Source organism: Capra hircus, chromosome 12 (genome assembly GCF_001704415.2).
Source record: "Capra hircus breed San Clemente chromosome 12, ASM170441v1, whole genome shotgun sequence".
Taxonomy (NCBI): domain Eukaryota; kingdom Metazoa; phylum Chordata; class Mammalia; order Artiodactyla; family Bovidae; genus Capra; species Capra hircus.
Window position 1 is genome coordinate 30,147,889 of NC_030819.1, and position 24,692 is coordinate 30,172,580.

Here is a 24,692-nt window from a genome sequence, read left to right on the forward strand (position 1 = left end):
AGGTATTTTCTACATTTATAGAAAAACTATAGTAGAAAATAGTCAACCATGGACTTTGCCCCAGTTTCCTTACATGGTGCTTCTGCCATGTTTGTTTTTCTGTCTGGGTTAATGCTTGCACACGGTTTCAAAGTTTTGTTCCTAAATCCAAGTAAAGGTAACTCTCACTTATCTTTATAACAGCATATACTTAATAATATATTTAATGCCTTTCTCAAGTATTCACAAAATTCGTATCCCTATTCTTTTTCTCTTATAACTTTTAATATTACATTTTAAAATCTTTGGAAATAATTGGTCCACAAAACACCTTTACATAATTAGAATTGCTCTTAAATTTTAGGCAAAGCCATAATTTTTTTAAAGTCACTTGTCTGTATTATCTGCATTAGGGTAAAAATATGTAATGTTAAAGACTTAAACTTCAGTAATACCAGGAAAACCATCATGCATTTAAAGGTATTTAATCAAAGGTTAAAAATAGAAAATGTTGAATAAAAGAAAAATTTTCATTATTTTGTTTTTGAATACGGAATAAATTATATCTTTTCTTTGTTTTATCATTTAAAAAGAAATTAATTTTAATAGTTTTAGAAATTAAATTTTGTGTTTAGAATCGTGATACCTAATCTTGTTGATATTAGACAAACACTGATGAAATTAATTTTGCTTCAGATTCCTTTATGGAATAAATTAATTTCTGAAAAAAAAAATCAGGATTTCAGAATTCCCCCAAATAATCTGAGAGTTAATGTTATCGAAATCCTGCTATATGGCATGGCTGCAACAGTTTAAATTCCTTTCACAGATCTAAGTTATTTTCTTGTTGAAACTATGGCCTTAGTAGCATTTAACTGAAATGTTCCGAAATAGAGTAAAGTGATATCCTTTTATTACTTCCACAGGTGTTTGATTATTTGCCTTCTGATTAAAGGCTAACAACATTCAGTTTTAGAAATTAGATATACCTCTGATCTATGACCAGTTATTCATAAAACAGTGCCCAACTTTTGATGAAACAGAATATTTGGCCACAGCCCCTTCATTGTGATAATTAATCACTTTTGTTAAAGGATCATTACACCAGCCCTGTCAAATTACACGGTTATAGTATTGCTTTTCTTAGGAAGAGTGTGCAGTTAATATTTTTCACATTATTCATCTCTAACCCCACCACATATTCAGGAAACTTTTAGTATCCACTTTTATATTAATTTATTTGTATAATTTAATTTCAATAGTAAATTATTTATAAATTTTAAAATATGTATCATATTTTAAGGTCTGTTAGAAGTGCTTTTCAAGTATAAATTAGAATTATATATTTTGGAGAGATATTTGTTAATATTTTTTATTTCTTTATCAGATTATAGGATTTCCCTGGTGGCTCAGATGGGAAAGCATCTGTCTACAACGTGGGAGACCCAGGTTTGAGCCTTGAGTTGAGAAGATCCCCTTGGGAAGGAAATGGCAATCCACTCCAGTACTATTGCCTGGAAAATCCCATTGACAAAGGAGACTTGTAGGCTACAGTCTATGGGGTTGCAAAGAGTCAGACACAACTGAGTGACTTCACTATCAGATTATATAAAATCTCACACATACATACACACATCAACAAATCCCCATTTTGCTTGATATACAGTAAATCACTTGTGTGAAGATGCCTGTCTCTTAAAATCAAGAGTCAAGGTTCTTCTCATATTTCATTTATTATTGCTCTCCTTTTGCCTTCTATTTTTCTTGCTTTCCTAATAAGCACATATCACAGCTAGTTTCATGCTTTAGGTTTCTTCTCTTCTCACTATTCTTCTTGAAAATTTATCCATTTCTTCTAGATTTAGAATAGCTTACTGACTTCAGTTTCTCCGATTCTTAATTTTATGGTTATTACCTACTTGGTATATTTTACTTTAATTTGATATTTGTGTTTGTCATTTTGAAAGCATATTCTCTGAACTCAATTTTTTACCCTTTTATTCGTGGCTTTTCTCTTTGAACACTGTAAGCAGTATGTACCATAGATCAGAAGGAGACAAGAAGTCATGTACATACAAAACTACTTTTCAGAATGCTGAAATTATTCTTCCTTGCAACCATGAAGTCATTTAATGTGTCTAATTTTCCTATATTCTCTCCTTTGACAAATTCAACTTCTCATTGGAAGTTCAGATGTATTCTGCCAGGGACATCACAGACCACTCTTCAAATACTTACATTATAGACAAGAGGAGAAGGGAGATGTTTGTGTTTACTATGATTTCATTTTGATAGTTTGCTAATCCAGTTTGCCACAATATGTGAAGTCTGAGTTAGCCATAAAAGGGCAGCTGCTAAGTAGGCAAGGGGCCCATGCTTTGTCAAGCAGCTGTTCCCTGCATAAACTCTGGTAGCTGTAGATTCTGAGACATGCTTAGGGGACATCTGCTCCCATCTAAACACCATGTTTGAGAGCCCAACAATGTCTTCAGCTGCTGCCAGATTGGGAGCTTAGTAGGGCTCATGCCAACTCAAAATTCTACTGGGATCAGTTGTTGGCCAACCACGGTGCAGTGGGGAACTAGACACCACCACTCAAATTTCTGTTCTGTTTGTCTCCGTATTTTGGTATTAGCTCAAAGATAGTTAGTACATGTCCTCCCTTTTCTAAAGGACACAACTGCCATTTTACAAAACCCTATTTCAATGTGTACGTTTTATTTAGGCTGCACTTCAGGGCAAAATGGCTGGAAATGAGTTCTGTGCCCACTGCATCTCAGAGTTAACACTTTCATCATTTTCTGAACAGCTCAGCTTGTTTCTACCAGCAACCTCATTCCTTCAATTTGCTTCCAGCTTTTGCTAATTAAACTTAGGAACTTTCTTCTGCTCTCTTTGATAATCTCATTTTCTTCTTTCCAAGGACTGTCTTTGAAAACAAAACATAAACACATAAAGCATTCTTTGAGTTGATTATTTTGCCAATTCATTACCATTTGTATTTTATATAGAAGTTTCTAGAAGTCTTATGTGTGTTGTTGGCATGTTTCCCTCTTCTGATTTAGGATTTTTATAATTTTCTATATTTATTTAAAATATCAATATTTTAATCCAGATATAATTTCAAAATAACAAAGTCCAAGAAAAATTACTCATTAACATCTTTCCAAATAAAAACATGTTTTAATATGTTCATACTATTTTCCAGGCCATATCTCTGAATAATAAATTTTGACATTTTTGTATATATTCAAGTGATTGCCGCTGCTACTGCTAAGTCGCTTCAGTCGTGTCCAACTCTGTGTGACCCCATAGACGGCAGCCCACCAGGCTCCCCCGTCCCTGGGATTCTCCAAACAAGAACATTGGAGTGGGTTGCCATGTCCTCCATGAAAGTGAAAAGTGAAAGTGAAGTCGCTCAGTCGTGTCCAGCCCTCAGCGACCCCATGAACTGCAGCCTACCAGGCTCCTCCGTCCATGGGATTTTCCAGGCAAGAGAACTGGAGTGGGGTGCCATCGCCTTCTCCATTTCAAAGTGATTAGATACAATATTTTATATTACCCCTTAAGTATGCATGACTATTTTGCTACCATCTTTTTTTCTGCCTTCTCTTAACATTATCACTCACTGCTGAACGTACTCACTACAGGTAGGCAGGATTAGTATTTTGGTGACTGTCTCTGCTCAATTTATTCCATGTTCATACGTATATATGTGTATGCATACAAATACGCACTTTGGAGCAATCTCAAGGGTATTATGCTAAGCCAAATAAGTCAGACAGAGAAAAAGACACCATATGTGTAAAATATAATGTGTAAAATTTAAAAAACAAAATCGTAAACAAGCTCATAGATACAGATAACAGACTGGTGGTTGTCAGAGGTGGAAGGTGAGAGTGGTAGGAGAAATGTGTGAAGGAGATCAAAAGATGAAAAACTTACTTGACAGGAAGTAAAAGTTTTGTTAGTTTAGGGAGAAAATTTAAGCGTTGTGTTAAATTAAGATGTTAATGCTTAACAGATTATAGTTAAGCATGCTAAACGTTAAAGCTTAAGACCTTTCAGTGACTTGTTCTTGTTGTTGGTTTGTTATTTGATCATAATGTGCTCAGATGCTCAGTTGTATCTGACTCTTTGTGACCCCGTGGACTGTAGTGCTCCAGGCTCCTCTGTCCATGGGATTTCCCAGGCAAGAATACTGGAGTGGGTTGCCATTTCTTCCAGGGGAATCTTCCTGACCCAGGAATGGAACCCATGTCTCTTAAGTCTCCTGCATTGGCAGGTGGATTCTTTATATAGAATCGCTATAGGCACCACTAATGCCACCTAGGAAGCCCGTTTGATCATAATAGTACTGACAAAATTGCTGTTTCAAATGAGCTGTGACACCACAACAAGTCAAACCCTGCTGTCACAGAGTAAAGGGAACATGTACTAACACAAGAAGAACTTGCATCATATGTAAAACGTGATCCCTTACAGTGTTGAACAACAATAAAAGCAAACCAATTTGTATTGCATTAACTAATTTTGAAAAAAAATGTATTCTTATGAACACATGGACAGATGTCTGAAAATGTAAGTAAAAACCCCACTGGTAAATGCTGTTGCACCCAGGAAGGTTGTATAGTTGCACGTCAGTGCAGAGAACCCATCATTTTGGACTCTATACCCTTCCAAAATATTTTTTTGTGTTGTTATGTAAAATTTTAAAGAGAATCGAGAAGAAAGTGTAGGATATGATGGAGGAAGAGGAAAGATATGAGAAAGACAAGAAGAGAAGAATGAAACAGAACTGGTCATTAAATAGGTTGAAAGTCTGAAACTGTATGGTAGAATCAGAAAAAAAATCAGGTGTCCTGCTTACTTACCCAGTGTACTATTCTTCATTTATCTTTTTCAATGGGATGATTTCATCACCAGCTTACTTCAACATCTACCAAACATTTTATTTTATTTTCCTTTCTTTTGTAGTTTCCTTCTTAGTAATATATTTATAGAGTTTTTATATTAAACAGTGTTTACTTATTTATGAAATATGACCTGCATAGCAATCATATATTATGGGTTGCTAGCTTATATCTATTTGAGTTCATAATATTTTGCAAATTATGCTGATTTTTTTCTGATGCTTATAGTTCATGCAGTTACTATTACCTAAAAATGTCATGATTTCCAGATGGCTAAAATTTCCAGATGGTAAAATACACAAAGGATACTCAGAAAAATGTGTTTAGTTGCTTAGTTCTGTCTGACTCTTTGTGACCCCATGACCTGCAGCACACCAGGCTTCTCCGCCCATGGGAATTCTCCAGGCAAGAATACTGGAGTGGGTTGACGTTTCATTCTCCAGGGGATCTTCCCAACTCAGGGATCGAACCCAGGTCTCCCGCATTGCTGGCAGGTTCTTTACTGTCTGAGCTACCAAAGAAGTCCACTCAGAAAGATGGAACACTACAAAAGCAAATCAAGTTGTATGGATTTATGTCTAGAGTTGCATTTTATGCCATAGTAACAATAAATTTGCTGTATGACTCATGGAACTTAAACCAGGACTCTGTGACAACCCAGAGGGGTGGAATGGGGAAAGAAATGGCAACCTACTCCTGCATTCTTGTCTGGAGAATCCCATGGACAGAGGAGCCTGGCAAGCTACAGTCCATGGGGTTGCAGAGAGTCGGACACAACTGAGTAACTAACACACACAGACAGGGGTGGGATGGGATGGGAGATGGGAAGGAGGTTCAAGGTGAGGGGGCATATATATACTTACAGCTGATTCATGTTGATGTATGGCAAAAACAACCACAATATTGTAAGCAATTATCCTTCAATTAAAAATAGACTTAAAATGAATAAATATGTTATAATTTCCTCTACACTAAAACCAAAGCGAGAAAAATTATTGGAATTATTCTAACCATTTCTTCCCTCCCCCAGCTTCTCTCTCTCACTCTATGTAAGGGTGTATACAGCTCTTATAAGTTTATTTTAATGAAATTTAAATCAGTACTCTGTCCTGGATAAAGAAAGTCATCTAATATAGTAGTTTCTAGAATGAGTCATTCTCTGTCTTGATTCACTTCATGTGACAAGTGTATTGAACAGGTTGTGAAAAATGACAACTTGGTGAGTTGCCCTAATTGAATCAATAATGTGACTAATCTCTTATCCCTTACATGATCCTGTTTACCTCAAACCATTATACCTACAATAAGCTTTAGGGATGTACTACTATAGTTGATATCCTTTTGAATAACTTAAATTTAACTTTCTGTTTAGAAATCTATTAAAATGCAACTTCAATTTCACATACACAGTCGTAAAATTAAATTAACTCTGCGTACGAAAGTGAAAGTGTTAGTCACTCAGTCGTGTCCACCTCTTTGCAACCCCATGGACAGTAGCCTGCCAGGTTCTTCTGTCCATGAAATTTTCCAGGCAACAAAACTGGAATGGGCTGCCATTCCCTTCTCCAGAGGATCTATGTGACCGAGGGATCAAACCCAGGTCTCCAGCATTACGGGCAGATTCTTTGTATGAGCCACTAAGGAAGTAGTAGAAAACTTTATCTAAACTGGCTTACACAAGATGCAAATTTACTAAAACAAAATTGAAATATCTAGGTCAAGCACAGATTGTAGAAATATTGTCATTCGTGGTTTCTATGTGTGTATATTTTTTCTTCACCATTTTAAAGTATACATTTCAACTGTTTTTAATGTATTCATAGAGTTGTGCAACCATCATCACTATATAATTTTAGAATATTTTCATCACTCCTAAAAGAAACCCCACACTTATTAGCAATCACGCTCACTACCCTCTCCCCAGTCCTGGTGGTTGCTAACCTACTTTCCGACTCTGTGGATTTGCCTGTTCTGTAATTTCATTCAAATGAATTAATACAATATGTTGTTGGTCTTTCATGATTTACTTCTTTCACTTAGCATAATGTCTTCAAGGTACATCCATGTTGTGTTTATTCAGTACTTCATTTCTTTTTACAGCCAAATGATATTCATAGTATGGTGTAGTATATATGGACATACTGCTGCTGCCGCTGCTAAGTCATTTCAGTCGTGTCCAACTCTGTGCGACCCCATAGATGGCAGCCCACCAGGCTCCGCCGTCCCTGGGACATACTACATGATATTTATCCTGTCATTCATTGATGGGTTTTTGAGTTATTAAAACTTTTTGGCTAATATGTGGGTCATCTATTCACTTTCTTTATGATGTCCTTAAAGTGCATGTATTTTGAATTGTGATTAAGCCAGTTGATCAATTTTTTCTTTTGTTGCTTGTGCTTTTGATGTCTTATATGAGAAATAATTGTCTAACCCAAACCCACAGAGATTTAGTCCTTTCTTTCAAAACATTTTACCATTTTAGTGCTCACATTAAGATCCATATCCATTTTAAGTAAATTTTTATTTATGGTGAGAGGTAGGAGTCCAGTTTTATTCTTTTGCAGGTGGATATACAGTTTATGTAGTCACATTATTGAAAAGATTATTGTTTATCCCCTTGTTGTCTTGGTACCCTTGTCAAAAATCAATTGACCAGTAAGTAAAGGTTTATTTTTGTACTGTCATTTCTATTCTATTTGTTCTTATATCTATTCCTGTATGAGTACCATACCGTCTTGATAACTTCTGCTTTGTAATAATTTTCATATTGGGAGAAATGCATTTTACAACTTTGTTCTAATTTTGAAGATGGTTAAATTTAGGATTAGCCTGTGAAATTTTGAAATTGAAAAACTGAGAATTGGGGATTGTGTTGAATCTGTGGATCAATTTGTAACAATGTTACAACTTCCAATCCCTAACATAGAATTACTTTCTATTTAGTTGTTCTCTGGTTTCTTTCAAAAATATTTCAAAATTTTCAGTGCACAGGTTTTATACTCCTTTGGTTAAATTTGTGTCTACATATTTATTCTTTTGGATGCTACTGGAAACAGAATTTTTCTTTAATTTTCAGATTGCTAATTTCTAGAATACTATTGACTTTATATGTTAATCTTATATCCTGCAACCTTGACAAACTTATTAGACCTAATCAGTTATGTGTGTGAATTCCTAAAGATTTTTCTGTATACCAGGTTATGTCATCTATAAACAGAGATAAAGTTTTACCTTTCTCCTGTACAATATGGATGCTTTACATGTCTTTTTCTTGCCTAATTCATCTGGCTAGAACCTCAAGAACAATGTGGAAGTGATGAGAGTGAACATTCCTAAAATGAAGTAATTCATTTCTTCTAAGTTACCTAATTTGTTGGCATACAGTTCATAACAGTTCACCTCACAATAATTTTCTATGTCTGTAAATTCAGTAGTAATGTCCTATTTTTCACTCATGATTTTAGCAATTTTATTCTCTCTCTCTCTTTTGTTTTTGTGAATCGAACTAATGATGTGTTAATACTGTAAATTCTCTTAAATATCTAGGCTGATTTTTAACCAAACAACTGGGCACTTCAGCCTAGTCAAGTTGATCCATGAAGCTAACCATCAAAGAAGTTATCACAAAGCATTAGACTAAACGTGGCTATGGTATGGGTGGGTGGTGGGAGTAGATAAAAATAAGGTAATAAAAAGCGGTCAGATCTGAATGTAGTTTAAAAGTTGAGCTGTATTTGTGGATGATTTGAGTGCAGTCAACTCTTCTTATCTCATGTTTTCTTTATCCCCTGATGATGACTTCTTACTTTCTAAATTTGCTCACTTTCTTTTCTTACACTGCCTTTTCTTGGTTTAGTTTCTGATATACTGTCTTCTTCCTACGTCTCCTTTGATACTGTTTGTACTTCCTTCTGAATTCTAAATGTTGGGAAAGCCCTAAAGTTTATTGTTAATCCCTGTCTCTATCTAAATTCCTTTCCTGTATGATAACAACTTAGTATTATATAACATCTGCACACAGACAGTTCACACATTCCTGTAGCCAGTTATGACTGACCATTTAAGCAGTAGATATATCAAGAATCTTCTTGACATGACTGACTAATACATAAATTTGTTGTTCAGTTGCTCAGTCTCCGACTCTTTAAGACTCCATGGACTGCGGTATGCCAGGCTTCCCTGTCCTTCACCATCTCCTGGAGCTTGCTCAAACTCATGTCCATTGAGATGATGATACCATCCAACCATCTCATCCTCTGTCATCCCCCTCTCCTTCTGCCTTCTATCTTTCCCAGCATCAGATTCTCTTCTCATGAGTCAGCTCTTTGCATCAGGTGGCCAAAGTATTGGAGCTTCAACTTCAGCATCAGTCCTTCCAATGAATATTCAGGGATGATTTCCTTTAAGATTGACTGGTTTGACCTCCCTGCTGTCCAAAGGGCTCTGAAGAGTCTTCTCCAACACGACAACTGGAACGCAAGAATTCTTCAGCATTCAGCTTAATTTTTGGTCCAACTCTCACATCCATACATGACTATGGGAAAAATCATAGATTTGACTGTATGGACCTTTGTCAGGAATGTAATGTCTCTACTTTTTAATACAAGCATCTTAATTTCACGGCTGCAGTCACCATTTGCAGTGCTTTTGGAGCCCAAGAAAATAAAGTCTGTCACTGTTTCCATTGTTTCCCCATGCCATGAAGTGATGGGACCAGATGCCATGATCTTAGTGTTTTGGAATGTTGAGTTTTAAGCCAGCTTTTTAATGTATTTATTTATACATAAATAACTATTCTGTATCTCAAACTTGACATATCCAAGGGAAAACTTTTGTTTTCCTCCATTGCAAACCTGCAATATTATCAATTTTGATGTCCCAGTAATTGTAGTCATTAGGCAGAAAATGAGTGTGTGAGTGTATGCTTAGTCTCTCAGTCATGTCCCACTTTTTGCAATGCCATTGACTGTAGTCCTCCAGGCTCCTCTGTCCATTAATCATTCCTAATTTGTTCTTCTTTTTTTTTCTTTTCTCTTTTTTTTTATTATTTTTTTATTTTTTTAATTTTTTTATTTTTTTTTTTTAAATTTTAAAATTTTTAATTCTTACATGCATTCCCAAACATGAACCCCCCTCCCACCTCCCTCCCCACAACATCTCTCTGGGTCATCCCCATGCACCTGCCCCAAGCAAGCTGCACCCTACGTCAGACATGGACTGGTGACCAACACTTCCTTCACCAGTTGAATTCTTTAGTAAGTTATATCAGGTTAACACTTCAAAAAACTTGGTTGAGTCCATCCACTTCCTTCCATTCCAACTACCATCCTTTTTCAAGTCACTGTCTTCTCTTATCAGAACCCTCTCAGTACCTCCTTACAGTCCTCCCTGTTCCCGCATCCATCATTGTTATCCAGTTTTCATTCACAACCATTGTAATCTTCTGAAGCATATATGATTACTTGGTAATTACCCCGAATCAATCTGAAAAACTGCAGAGAAATGTGACCTGAATTATTCATTTTTTCCTATCCAATCTTTCCAACTCCAATCAATTTCAACAAGAAAAATACCTAATAAAATACCTTTCTTATAATAATCAATAAAACTAATGATAATAAACTTCAAGTTGCATTTTTATCAAAGATAACATAAAGACATATTTGGAATGTCAAATCCTATTATGCTATTGAATCAAGTTTAGCCTGTAATGTTATCTTCTTCTGGTTAGTGACAACAATCTTTGGATGTTAGAAGACATAATTCAATTGGAATTTTCCTTTTTCAAGAAATGCAGATCTATGTGTTTCACAAAATACTACAGCATGACTTTGGCCAAAATCTCTTGGAAGTATCTCAGAGATATATCTTATTTTTCCAAAAGTGAAATGCATATGTAATTGTTTTTATTTTAATGGTAAGTTTTATTAGCATTAGAATTCTGATATTATCATAGTCTGTGAAAATATTGTGTTAACTATCTCCAAAAAGTCAGAGTGTTCTATTAAACTTCACCAATAATGTATGAACTCTGGTAGCTATATAGAATCAGTTCTTGAGCTAATAATGACCATCATTTTGGCCTTGTAAAATACCAAAATGCTTCATTATATAGATCAAGTCCTTATCAGAGTTCTTTGCTACTAGAACTAATAAATGAATTTAGTAAGGTTACAATGATCAAGGTCAACATAAAAAGATCAATTGCATTTCTATACACCAGCAAGAAACAACTAAAAAATGAAATTTCATTTAGAAAATGAAAAATCTATGTATGCATGCTAAGTTACTTCAATCATGTCCAATTCTTTGTGACTCCATGGACTGTAGCCCACCAGGCTCCTCTGTCCATGGGATTCTCCAAGCAAGAATACTGGAATGAGTTGCCATGCCCTCCTCCAGGGGATCTTCCTGACCCAAGGACAGAACCTGGGTCTCTTACATCTCCTGCATTGGCAGGCAGGTTCTTTACCACTAGCGCCACATGGGAAGCCCCAGTTCAGTTCAGTTCAGTCGCTCAGTCATGTCCGATTCTTTACAACCCCATGAATCACAGCACGCCAGGCCTACCTGTCCATCACCATCTCCCGGAGTTCAGACTCACGTCCATCAAGTCAGTGATGCCATCCAGCCATCTCATCCTGGGTTGTCCCCTTCTCCTCCTGCCCCCAATCCCTCCCAGCATCAGAGTCTTTTCCAATGAGTCAACTCTTCACATGAGGTGTCCAAAGTACTGGAGCTTTAGCTTTAACATCATTCCCTCCAAAGAAATTCCAGGGTTGATCTCCTTCAGAATGGACTGGTTGGATCTCCTTGCAGTCCAGGGGACCCCCAAGGAAGCATAAACAAACCATATAATAAAATTCCTCTTACAATAGACAGCAAGATGGCACATTCTTGTGGAATCAGTCTTTACCAAAAAACTACGAAATATCCCACAGGAAGGAAGAATTCTAAATTTCACAAATTATACTAATTTCAAAGGCATATATAAATTAGTCTTTACAGGAAATGATAACAAAGAGTAAGTTAATAGCCCCATTTGCTGCTTTATTAGATTAATAATTTATTAATCATAATGGGGTGACATTATAAAAATAAATATATTGTTTAAATTTTTTACTTAGATTTATCTAAACATTTTTACCAATACTTGCATTTGTATACTTTTATATACTTTTTAAAAGTTATTTATAGTTAATTACCTAATAAATGATAAGCTATTTCATAACTCATATTTATTTGTCTATGGAGAAGCTCACCGTATCACACTGTATAAAACATCAGATCCAAATATTCAACTATGTAATTCACATACTATTTGTTAGAGTATACATATCAATATTTATAATAGATTCTTAATACTTTTCAAAACTACCTAATATTTTACCCTGCAGAAGTTTCAAATAATTTGATATTTCTAGTACTACTCACTAACAAAGGACAGAGATAACAAAAGTTAGACTGGTAAAGACACAGGAACGGATCCATGGTACAGGCTGAATAATGTTCCCTCAAAATTCCTATGTTGAAGTCTTACCTCCCATGACGTCCCAATGTGACTGTTTTTGGAGATGGGGCTTTTCAAGAGGCAATTAAGTTAAAATCATGTCATGAGGGTATGCCCTAATCCAACATAACTAGTGGCTGTATAAAGAAACTAGAATCCACACAGAAGGAAGACCGTATGAAGACAGACATCTACAAACTGAGAAGAGAGACCTCAGTATAAACCAACCCTGCTGATATCTTCAGCTCAGACATCTGGTCTCCAGAACTGTGAGAAAAAAGTTGTTTTGTAAGTCATCTATGTTTTTCTTTTTGATGTACTTAGTTTTGGTAGAACCAGTGAATTAATACAATGAATCTCAGTTAATATGCCTTTTGGTCTTACCTCCAATAGTGGAAGAAATCACCATTGTTGTTTACCTCACTATTGATGTCTTGCATGCAGCTCAACTTCATCTTTGATGTCTCTAATGAAGGCTGTTAGGCTCAGGCTTCCTTGATGGTTGTCCTGTACAAGTATGGATGACAGCTAGTCAAATGAGACAAAGGTAATTGGGGAAAATATAATCAAGAGACTTGGGGAAGTTTGATTGCAAATGAAAATACAGTCACTGACTTTTCCTTAGATGCCCATTACTGTCTGTTTCCTTTGAAAATCTCTGCTCCTGGCCACCTAGCTACAGTTCTAACACCTACTGCCAGCATTCTGTCAAGTGGTATCCTACATCATAAATGCTCCAGTGTAGTGGAGAATTAACTTCATGCAAAGAGTGGCCTGGCCTTTCTTTTGGCTAATGGAAGGATGGTTGGATGACATCACTGACTCAATGGACATGAGTTTGAGCAAGCTCTGGGAAATAGTAAAGGACAGGAAAGCCTAGCATGCCACAGTCCATGGTGTTGCAAAGATTTGGACTGAACAACAACAAAAACTCTAGACAGCAGTTTTCCTGATGGGCAGTCCTTTGCATATAGTCATCTTTCAGTGTGAAAATCAGGTAACACGTCTCAGGAGACGAGCAACACTTTGCATGTGGGACCCTCCTAAACCTCACCTTATGTGTCTCTCCCTTTGGCTGGTTCTGATTTGCATCTTTTGCTGTGTGAAACTATAACTGTAAGAAGATTGCTTTTCTGATTCTATGAGTCATTCTCAAAATTCATCAGATCTAAGGAGGGTAATGAAACCCCCAAGTCTATAAACAGCTACTTAGAAGTGAGGTTAGCCTGAATATTTTCAAACTTGTGACAGCTATCTGGAGTGAGGACTGTCTGTCACTTGTGCTCTTAGCCTGTAAAACTTGGCCTCATTTTGGGTAGTTAGTGTCAGAAATCATTACACCTCATAATCTCTACCCTTTCTCTATGTAAAACTCACTGATACTCTTTCTCATGCAGTGACAAAATTATTTAAAAAGCTTATTTTAGGATATAGTTTAGCTTTTTCTTTCCCTTGAGGGATATGACTGAATATGTTATTCCTTCAAAATAGCATATGTTCATTTGAATTGTAAACCTTCATATTTATGAAAAGGAAAGCTAAGTTGAGGCATGTTAAGACAGAAAACATTTTTGAGGAAAAGGACTGCTAATTTATTAAATGAAATAAGCATTTACTGAGAACCCACTGTATTCTAGAAGCAGGGATACAAAAGATGAGTAAATGTACAAAATTTTTACTTGAGAAGCTCACAGTCTCCTAAGACAATAAATCATATCAAGTCAATAACCAGAGTACACACTTAGATAAATACAGTGTTATTTCCCGGGGGAGAAGTAAGAATCTTGGGATCTGACTGCTTTATGAGAAACATTTTAGTTACTGGTAGGCAGATGAAAGAAGGAATGAACACAGACATATTTTAATGGCTAAAACCTAAATAGTGAAGGAGAAAATCAATCTTATGAGCTCATTCTCTGCTTTTTATAAATTACATGCTCTGTGAGTAATTTACATGCAAATTACTGGAGATGTATGACATCGGTAGACTCCTCTGGGAAGGTTGAACCTTGTATAAGCAGCTTGTAGAACAATATTTCTAAACCACTCTTCAACCCACCATCTTTTCTTTTTAGTACTCCTCCTGTGAATATCCACCAGTCTAACCAACTATTTAATCTTGTCTTAAGATACCACTTTTCTTATTCACTTGACTAGTTTCTCTTTTTCATGGGATGTGTTTTGCAGATTAAAAACTTAGCAAAAGTCTCATCTCAGTGTGATTCTGGTACCCTCTATACATAGACTTTTATACAGACTATATATATATATACACCCTCTGTGTATATAGACTTCTGGGTGGCTCCAATTGGTCATTGATAAATTGATATTTCAGCTATTTGCAGTAATATAATGGACTGGGAAGCAAAATCAATATACCTTTACAAACAAAAATATTGTTTAAATAGTTGAAATCATCTTTATAAAGAAACTGATGAGCTGGTAAGAAAGGAAAAAGAATTATTAGGCTAGGGAACTAGTGAAATCTGAAACCCCTCCAAACTAAATTGAGTCCTTCAGCCACTGAGGAATATTTGCTAAAGCAGGAAAAAGTGAATTTCGGGTTTGACCAAGTTGAATGGGCCTTCCCAGGCGGCTCAGTAGTAAAGAATCCTCTTGCCATTGCAGGAGATGCCCATTCAATCCCTAGGTCATAGAGATCACCTGGAGAAGGAAATGGCAACCCATTTCAGTATTCTTGCCTAGACAATTCCATGAACAGAGGAGCCTGGTGGTCTATAGTCCATGGGGTTGCAAAGAGCCAGACACAACTGAGCACACACATCCAAGATGAACATCTTATTAGAAAATGATCTCATATAATTTGGGGACCTCAAACATGCAACAGTTGTAAGAATAAACTTGAAATTCTCTTTAAAGAATGCTAAGAAAAGCTGTTATTTCATACATCCTTCTACATGGAGGATTTCCCTTCATTTGGAGGTCTTTGAGCAGCATGAGTGGACAGCCTATTTCTGGTTAATGCCCATATATCATAACAGCTCATCTCTGATCTTGGCCTGAGTGAGATCTTTTCTCCACTTTGAATTAACTTTAGGGATCACTCTACAAGGCCTTAGTTTTGAGCTGAGGAATAGGGCTTCCAGTTCATTATTTACTTGTGTCTTTTCTGCATGCTTGGGTCTAATTTTGAATGTAACATTTTTATTTTGCAATGGATTGCTGTTGGACCTGCTGGAACTTATGCCATAATATTCTAGTAACAATCATTTTTGTGAAGGAAATCTCATGAGGCAAGGTCAGTTATAACAATGCCCTATGGTCAGACAGGGGCTTCCCTTGTGGCTCAGCTGGTAAAGAATCCGCCCGCAATGTGGGAAACCTGGGTTTGGTCCCTGGTTTGGGAAGATCTCCTGGAGAAGGGAAAGGCTAACCACTCCAGTATTCTGGCCCAGAGAATTCCATAGACTGTATAGTCCATGGAGTCTCAAAGAGTCGGACACAACTGAATGACTTTCACTTTCATAATTTTTTTTTTCTTTCATGGTCAGACAGGGACTGGTAACATATCAGGAGCTCTTTTACACACTGAGCATTTTCTATTAGGAAATAAATGGCCTTGCTCCACATTCCAAAAGGTCCTCTGTTAAATTCTTTTTTTGTAGTTTTCCAGAGATTCCATGCAGCACCCTATGAACTACAGGCAGCTCTACTGCCATTACATGTCCTGGGTTGTGATCCACAGTGGCAGGTCAACTTGTTCCTTGGCCTCTGTGTATTTGACCTGCCTCTCCTTCTGAACCCCTCTTGAAATCAGTAGTTTTCTGAAATGGAATAAGGGGATTAGAGCACACACAGGTATGCTGTCTCCAACATCCAGAGTGGCCCACGATGCACTCTGCCTCTTTCTTAGAGTTAGTAACTGTGAAGTGCCTCACCTTAAATGTAGAGGGCAAACTCTAGACCACTGGATTCCACAACTCTTCACTGTTGTGACAGACCTTGACTCCTCATTGGTTTTCATCTCCTAAACAGTTTCCAAAGAAACTTGTCACTTCTAGCCAAAACCAAGTGATAAAATATCATCAATACAGTGGACAAGTACAGTGTGAAATGAAAACAATGATATGTTTAACAGACTAACTTATAACAAAGAGCAAGATAATAAACTTTGCCCTGTATACTGTCATTTGCTGTCATATAAAAGTGAGCTGGATTTAAACATCCCTATTGATGGAGACTGAAGAGAATGCTTGTGCTAGATTGATAACATCAGCATATCTAATGAGAACAGCTCGGTAGATTTATTCCAGTAAAGATACAACATCCAAAAAGTCAAGTTAAGGTTATGGCAGTCCATTGTGAACCACCAAAATCCATCTGTTTTTCATAGGGAGGTCCCATGTGTTCTTTAAATCTTTGATAGTGACATTAATCTCTGCAATTGTCCCCAGGATATTATTTTTTAAATTATTTACTATCTATACCAATAATGGAGAATGAAATGACAACCCCACTCAAGTAATCTCGCCTGGGAAATCCCACGGAGAGGAGCCTGGTGGGCTACATCCCATGGGCTCACAAGAGTTGGGCATGACTTAGCACTAAATCACCACCACCACCAGTAATAAGGGCTTCCAGGTGGCACTAGTGGTAAAAAAAAAATCCCTCCTGCCAATGCAGGAGACATATAAGATGTGGGTTTGATCCCTAGGTGAGGAAGATACCCTGGAGGAGATGGCAACCAACTCCAGTATTCTTACCTGGAGAATCACATGGACAGAGGAGCCTGGCAGGCTACAGTCCATAGGGTTGCAAAGAGTCATTGATGACTGAAGCAATTTAGCATGCATACCAGCAATAGAATCCTTGAAACCACCCAATAATATTAGGCTCCTTTGCAACCCTATCAGGTTTTAGCAGGTTTTCAGTAGTCTTCTCTGTGACTACTAGATGTTAGAGTCTCTGCTTAAAAGTGAAAACAAGACCTACTGACTTCTCACAGTATGCAATGAGTTGCCTGTTGGCTTCTCTGAGTCTTACATTTCTTTTTGCAAAAACTTTAGTGTTATTTGCAGAGCCAATTCTTTCCACAGTCTTTATAATCATCACTGCCTTCATATGAACCAGTTGCAACAACCACTGCCTCTCTCAATACTTAAGTTCCTACGTGCACTGCCTCTCCATTAAACAGAGGTTAAAGCCTCAATGATTTTATTCACATGTTACGACATGGATTGTCACCATTTTTTCCTCGAACAATCAACAGTGTCAATATTATCATTAGACTGTCAAATTAGTTATTTAATTCTTATTCTGACTGTTGCCCAAGGTCAATCAATTAGCAACTGTCAGTTTTTCATATAAATCTGAGTCTATTAAAAAAAAATCTGAGTCTATTCGTTCCTGTATCTCTTCAGCCAAAATTTACCCCCTTGGAGAATTAACTGAATCAAAGGTATTCCAAAGAGCCATGGAACTGTATGGGACAGGCAGCAGAAGGCATGACACAGGAAAGCAAACTATAATGGAGCTCACAAGTGTTGGTGGAGACCACGTAGAGATAAAATATACATCAGTTATTGAGATAAAATATACATCAGTTATTGAGATAAAATATACATCAGTTATTGAGGTTAAAAATTACTAAGGACTCCAGGGATGGAAGAAGGCAAGAGATCCTGAGGAGCCCATTAGATATTTCTGAGACGTACACCACTCCACAGATTTTAAATCTCAATGATGCATAATTAAGATAAATAGGAGAAACATGCATCTAATACTAGATGCATTAGAAATATTATACAGAAAATGTAGGACATTGATACAAAGAGAAAATTTGAAAGATAGCCAGTAAGATAAAACAGTACCATCAAAGGAACATCAGTTAAATGGACAATTTATCTCATGACCACAGAGGATGTCAGATGATGGAAAACCAATGTTCAATAGATTGTCCAAGTGTAATTCTTGACAAGTAAAAGATCTTTCAAGAATGGAAACAAAATTCTTTAAAAATTTAGGTAAGCTGCAAATTGTTGACACCATGATTTCCTAAAAAGTAAAAGTTCTAAGGGATACTATTTCAGACAGCAGAGAAGTGGTTTTTACATGGAAGATTTGAACTATAATAGATTCCTATTACATACGAGAAATGAACTATTTCCAGCTATATCCATAAATAAGGATGTCATAGTCATCAGTGATTACAGCCCACCAGTACGAGCTGGTGTGCCCTAAGGGCACTCAGGAAGGAAAAGAATCCCTGGGATCTAGCAGCCATCAGACTGCAGCCATTCCCTGTGGTGAGCCCCAAGGAAGCTCAGAATGTGAAAAACACAGGATACTGGCCCAGGATAGCTGAGATGTGTATGAAAGGTATGATTCCAGTGAGCCTAGATTCTTGCATATTCCCATAAATAGAAAGGTGTCAAATTTCTTAACTTGGGTTTTCTGATTATCTTTAATTAACAATAATTTTTTGATGTTCAGTCTACTTGCCTTTTGTTGCAAAACCCAGCTCCTTCCCTCACCTCCTCGGGGCAGTTCTCTCAGGGCTACTTGAGATGCTTCCTCTCGAGCTTAAGTCCTAAAAACGTCTGCTTTAAGTCAACATATAGAAAACATGCAAATGGTAGCTGTGTTTATAAATCAAAAGAAATATTGACGGTAAAGTACAACTATATATCATATATGAATTGAAAACAAAAACAGTTAAATACAAAGCAACTCTAGCATGTGTCAGAAAAAGTTAAATGAATTCAGTCATAAAAATCCTTGTATTATTTTAAAGATTTTGATTAATTTTAGAATTTCTCACATAAGTCTGTATTGTAATTGCTAAGATAATCATTCAATTGGAAATAGTGTGCATTATTCTAAACTAATAGGAAAAAGCATTAAAATTAAATTTTAAAAAATAAAAGAGAATAAAGTGAAAGATTGAAAAGAACATGAGATAATAGATATAAATCAAATATGCAAAAAAACAATTATCATAACACTGTAAAATGACATGCTGACATTCTTGGTAAACACATATTATATTTAGCTTCTCTTTCTAAACAGAGCCTATACAGAAGCTATATAATTCCTCTTTGAGAAATGATTTCAATTTCACTTATAAATTACCTTTAAAACTCACTTGTCTTCTACTGTCAAGAGTTTCAGTTACAATTAACTTTTGGCTATTCCTAAGAAAAAAGACACCTCTAAAGGAAACCTTCAAAAGTAGATATTTGACAAACTTTTGTATGCCTAAAACATGCTATACTTTGAATTTAGCATGGATATTAAGAAGGAGCAGCACATATTTGGATATGCAGAAATAGGAAGTTAATCACACATTCCATTTCAAAGACTAGAAAACAATTATCTTGGAAAAAAAGATGCTACTTATAGTGCCTGAGTAAAGAGTAAACTGGTAAAACCTTCTGGAAGATAACTGGGCGATGCATAAAAGACTTTAAAATGTTTGTGCCCTTTGCCTTACCAATTCTTGTATCAGGATTGCACCCTAAGATAATACTCAACATTGTAAAGAAATATTCAGTCAGCTTTGAAGCTATCTAAACATTCAGATTAGATCTGAAAGACAGACTGCTTGATGAACTATGGATGGAGATTCATAACATTGTACAGGAGACAGAAATCAACACCATCCCCAAGAAAAAGAAATGCAAAAAAGCAAAATGACTGAAGAGGCCTTACAAGAAGCTGTGAAAAGAAGAGAAGCTGAAAGCAAAGGAGAAAAGGAAAGATATATCCATTTGAATGCAGAGTTCCAAAGAATACCAAGGACAGATAAGAAAACCTTCCTCAGTGATCAAAGCAAAGAAATAGAGGAAAACAACAGAACAGGAAAGACTAGAGATCTCTTCAAGAAAATTAGAGATACTAAGGGAATATTTCATGCAAAGATGGGCTCAATAAAAGACAGAAATCAGTGTCAGTTCAGTCGCTCAGTCATGTCCAAATTTTTGTGACCCCATGAACCACAGCACACCAGGCTTCCCTATCCATCACTAACTTTCAGACTCTACCTAAACCCATGTCCATCAAGTCGGTGATGCCATCCAACCATCTTATACTCTGGAGTCCCCTTCTCCTGCTGCCCTCAATCTTTCCCAGCATCAGGGTCTTTTCCAATGAGTCAACCCTTCACATGAGGTGGCCAAAGTATTGGTGTTTCGGATTCAACATCAGTCTTCCAATGAACACCCAAGACTGATCTCCTTTAGGATGGACTGGTTGGATCTCCTTGCAGTCCAAGGGACTCTCAAGTCTTCTCCAAAACCACAGTTCAAAAGCGTCAATTCTTCAGTGCTCAGCTTTCTTTGTAGTCCAACTCTGGAATCCATACATGACCACTGGAAAAACCATAGCCTTGAATAGATGAATCTTTGTTGGCAAAGTAATGTCTCTGCTTTTTATTTTTTTATTTTTATTTTTTTGGGTCATCCCCATGCACCAGCCCCAAGCATGCTGTATCCTGCGTCAGACATAGACTGGCAATTCAATTCTTACATGATAGTATACATGATAGAATGCCATTCTCCCAAATCATCCCACCCTCTGCACTCTAGGTTGGTCATAACTTTCCTTCCAAGGAGTAAGCATCTTTTCATTTCATGGCTGCAATCACCATCTGCAATGATTTTGGAGCCCAGAAAAATAAAGTCTGACACTGTTTACACTGTTTCCCCATCTATTTACCATGAAGTGATGGGACCAGATGCCGTATCTTAGTTTTCTGAATGTTGAGCTTTAAGGCAACTTTTTAACTCTCCTCTTTCACTTTCATCAAGAGGCTCTTTAGTTCTTCACTTTGTGCCGTAAGGGTGGTGTCATCTGCCTATCTGAGATTACTGATATTTCTCCCAGCAACCTTGATTCCAGCTTGTGCTTCTTCCAGCCCAGCGTTTCTCATGATGTACTCTGCATATAAGTTTAATAAGCAGGGTGACAATATACAGCCTTGATGTACTCTTTTTCCTATTTAGAGCCAGTCTCTTGTTCCATGTCCAGTTCTAACTGTTGCTTCCTGATCTGCATATAGGTTTCTCAAGAGGCAGGTCAGATGGTCTGGTATTCCCATCTCTTTCAGAATTTCCCATGGTTTATTGTGATCCACACAGTCAAAGGCTTTGGCATGTCAATAAAACAGAAATAGACGTTTTTATGGAACTCTCTTCCTTTTTTGATGATCCAGAGAATGTTGGGAATTGGATCTCTGGTTCCTCTGCCTTTTCTAAAACCAGCTTGAACACCTGAAAGTTCATGGTTCATGTATTGCTGAAGCCTGGTTTGGAGAATTTTAAAAATATTTTCCTAGAGTGTGAGATGAGGGACTTACAGAAGCAGAAGATATTAAGAAGAGGTGGCAAGAATAGACAGAACTGTACAAAAAAGATCTTCATGACCCAGATAATCATGATGGTGTAATCACTCACCTAGAGCCAGACATCCTGGAATGTGAAGTCAAGTGGGCCTTAGAAAGCATCACTATGAACAAAGCTAGTGGAAGTGATGGATGGAATTCCAGTTGAGCTATTTCATATCCTGAAAGATGATGCTGTGAAAGTGCTGCACTCAATATGTCAACAAATTTGGAAAACTCAGCAGTGGCCACAGGACTGGAAAAGGTCAGTTTTCATTCCAATCCCAAAGAAAGGCAATGACAAAGAATGCTCAAACTACTGCACAATCGCACTCATCTCACATGATAGCAAAGTAATGGTCAAAATTATCCAAGCCAGGCTTCAGCAATACATGACCCATGATCTTCCAGATGTTCAAGCTGGATTTAGAAAAGGCAGAGGAACCAGAGATCAAATTGAGAACATCTGCTGGATCATCAAAAAAGGAAGAGAGTTCCATAAAAACATCTATTTCTGTTTTATTGATATGCCAAAGCCTTTGACTGTGTGGATCACAATAAACTGTGGAAAATTCTGAAAGAGATGGGAATACCAGACCACCTGACCTGCCTCTTGAGAAACCTGTATGCAGGACAGGACGCAAAGTTAGAACTGGACAGGGAACAACAGACTGGTTCCAAATACGAAAAGGTGTACGTCAAGGTGTATGACAGAATGTGGTCCACTGGAGAAGGGAATGACAAACCACTTCAGTATTCTTGCCTTGAGAACCCCATGAACAGTATGAAAAGGCAAAATGATAGGATACTGAAAGAAGAACTCCCCAGGTCGGTAGGTGCCCAATATGCTACTGGAGATCAGTGGAGAAATAACTCCAGAAAGGATGAAGGGATGGAGCCAAAGCAAAAACAATACCAAGTTGTGGATGTGATTGGTGATAGAAGCAAGGTCCAATGCTGTAAAGAGCAATATTGCATAGGAATCTGGAATGTCAGGTCCATGAATCAAGGCAAATTGGAAGTGATCAAACAAGAGATGGCAAGAGTGAACGTTAACACTCTAGGAATCAGCAAACTAAAATAGACTGGAATGGGTGAATTTAACTCAGATGACCATTATATCTACTACTGCGGGAAGGAATCCCTCAGAAGAAATGGAGTAGCCATCATGGTCAACAAAAGAGTCTGAAATGCAGTACTTGGATGCAATCTCAAAAACAACAGAATGATCTCTTTGTCTCCAAGGCAAACCATTCAATATCACAATAATCCAAGTCTATGCCCCAATCTGTAATGCTGAAGAAGCTGAAGTTGAACAGTTCTAAGAAGACCTACAAGACCTTTTAGAACTAACACCCAAAAAAGATGTCCTTTTCATTATAGGGGACTGGAATGCAAAAGTAGGAAGTCAAGAAACACCTGGACTAACAGGCAAATTTGGCCTTGGAATGCGGAATGAAGCAGGGCAAAGACTAATAGAGTTTTACCAAGAGAATGCACTGTCATAGCAAACACCCTCTTCCAACAACACAAGAGAAGACTCTACACATGGACATCACCAGATGGTCAACACTGAAATCAGATTGATTATATTCTTTGCAGCCAAACATGGAGAAGCTCTATACAGTCAGCAAAAACAAGACTGGGAGCTGACTGTGGCTTGATCATGAACTCCTTTGCCAAATTCACTTAAATTGAAGAAAGTAGGGAAAACCACTAGACCATTCAGGTATGACCTAAATCAAATCCCTTATGAGTTTACAGTGGAAGTGAGAAATAGATTTAAGGGACTAGATCTGATAGAGTGCCTGATGAATTCTGGATGGAGGTTCGTGACATTATACAGGAGACAGGGATCAAGACCATCTCCATGGAAAAGAAATGCAAAAAGGCAAAATGGCTGTCTGGGGAGGCCTTACAAATAGCTGTGAAAAGAAGAGAAGGGAAAAGCAAAGGAGAATAGGAAAGATGTAAGCATCTGAATGCAGAGTTCCAAAGAAGAGCAAGAAGAGATAAGAAAGTCTTCCTCAGCAATCAACGCAAAGAAATAGAGGAAAACAACAGAATGGGAAAGACTAGAGATCTCTTCAAAAAAATTAGAGATACCAAGGGAACATTTCATTCAAACGTGGGGTCGATAAAGGACAGAAATGGTATGGATCTAACAGAAGCAGAAGATATTAAGAAGAGGTGGCAAGAATACACAGGAGAACTATACAAAAAAGAGCTTCATGACCCAGATAATCACGATGGTGTGATCACTCACCTAGAGCCAGACATCCTGGATTGTGAAGTTAAGTGGGCCTTAGAAAGCATCACTACGAACAAAGCTAGGAGGTGATGGAATTCCAGTCAAGCTATTTCAAATCCTGAAAGATGATGCTGTGAAAGTGCTTCACTCAATATGCCAACAAATTTGGAAAACACAGCAGTGGCCACAGGACTGGAAAAGATCAGTTTTCATTCCAATCCCAAAGAAAGGCAATACCAAAGAATGCTCAAACTATCGCACAATTGCACTCATCTCACTTAATAGCAAAGTAATGCTCAAAATGCTCCAAGCCAGGCTAGAGCAATACGTGAACTGTGAACTTCCAGATGTTCAAGCTGGATTTAGAAAAGGCAGAGGAACCAAAGATCAAATTTCCAACATCCTGTGGATCATCGAGAAAGCAAGAGAGTTCCAGAAAAACATCTATTTCTACTTTATTGACTATGCCAAAGCCTTTGACTGTGTGGATCATAATAAACTGTGGAAAATTCTGAGAGACTGGAATACCAGACCACCTGACCAGCTCCTTGAAAAACCTGTATGCATGTCAGGAAGCAACAGTTAGAACTGGTCATGGAAAAACAGACTGATTCCAAATAGGAAAAGGAGTACGTCAAGGCTGTATATTGTCACCCTGCTTATTTAACTTCTATGCAGAGTACATCATGAGAAACG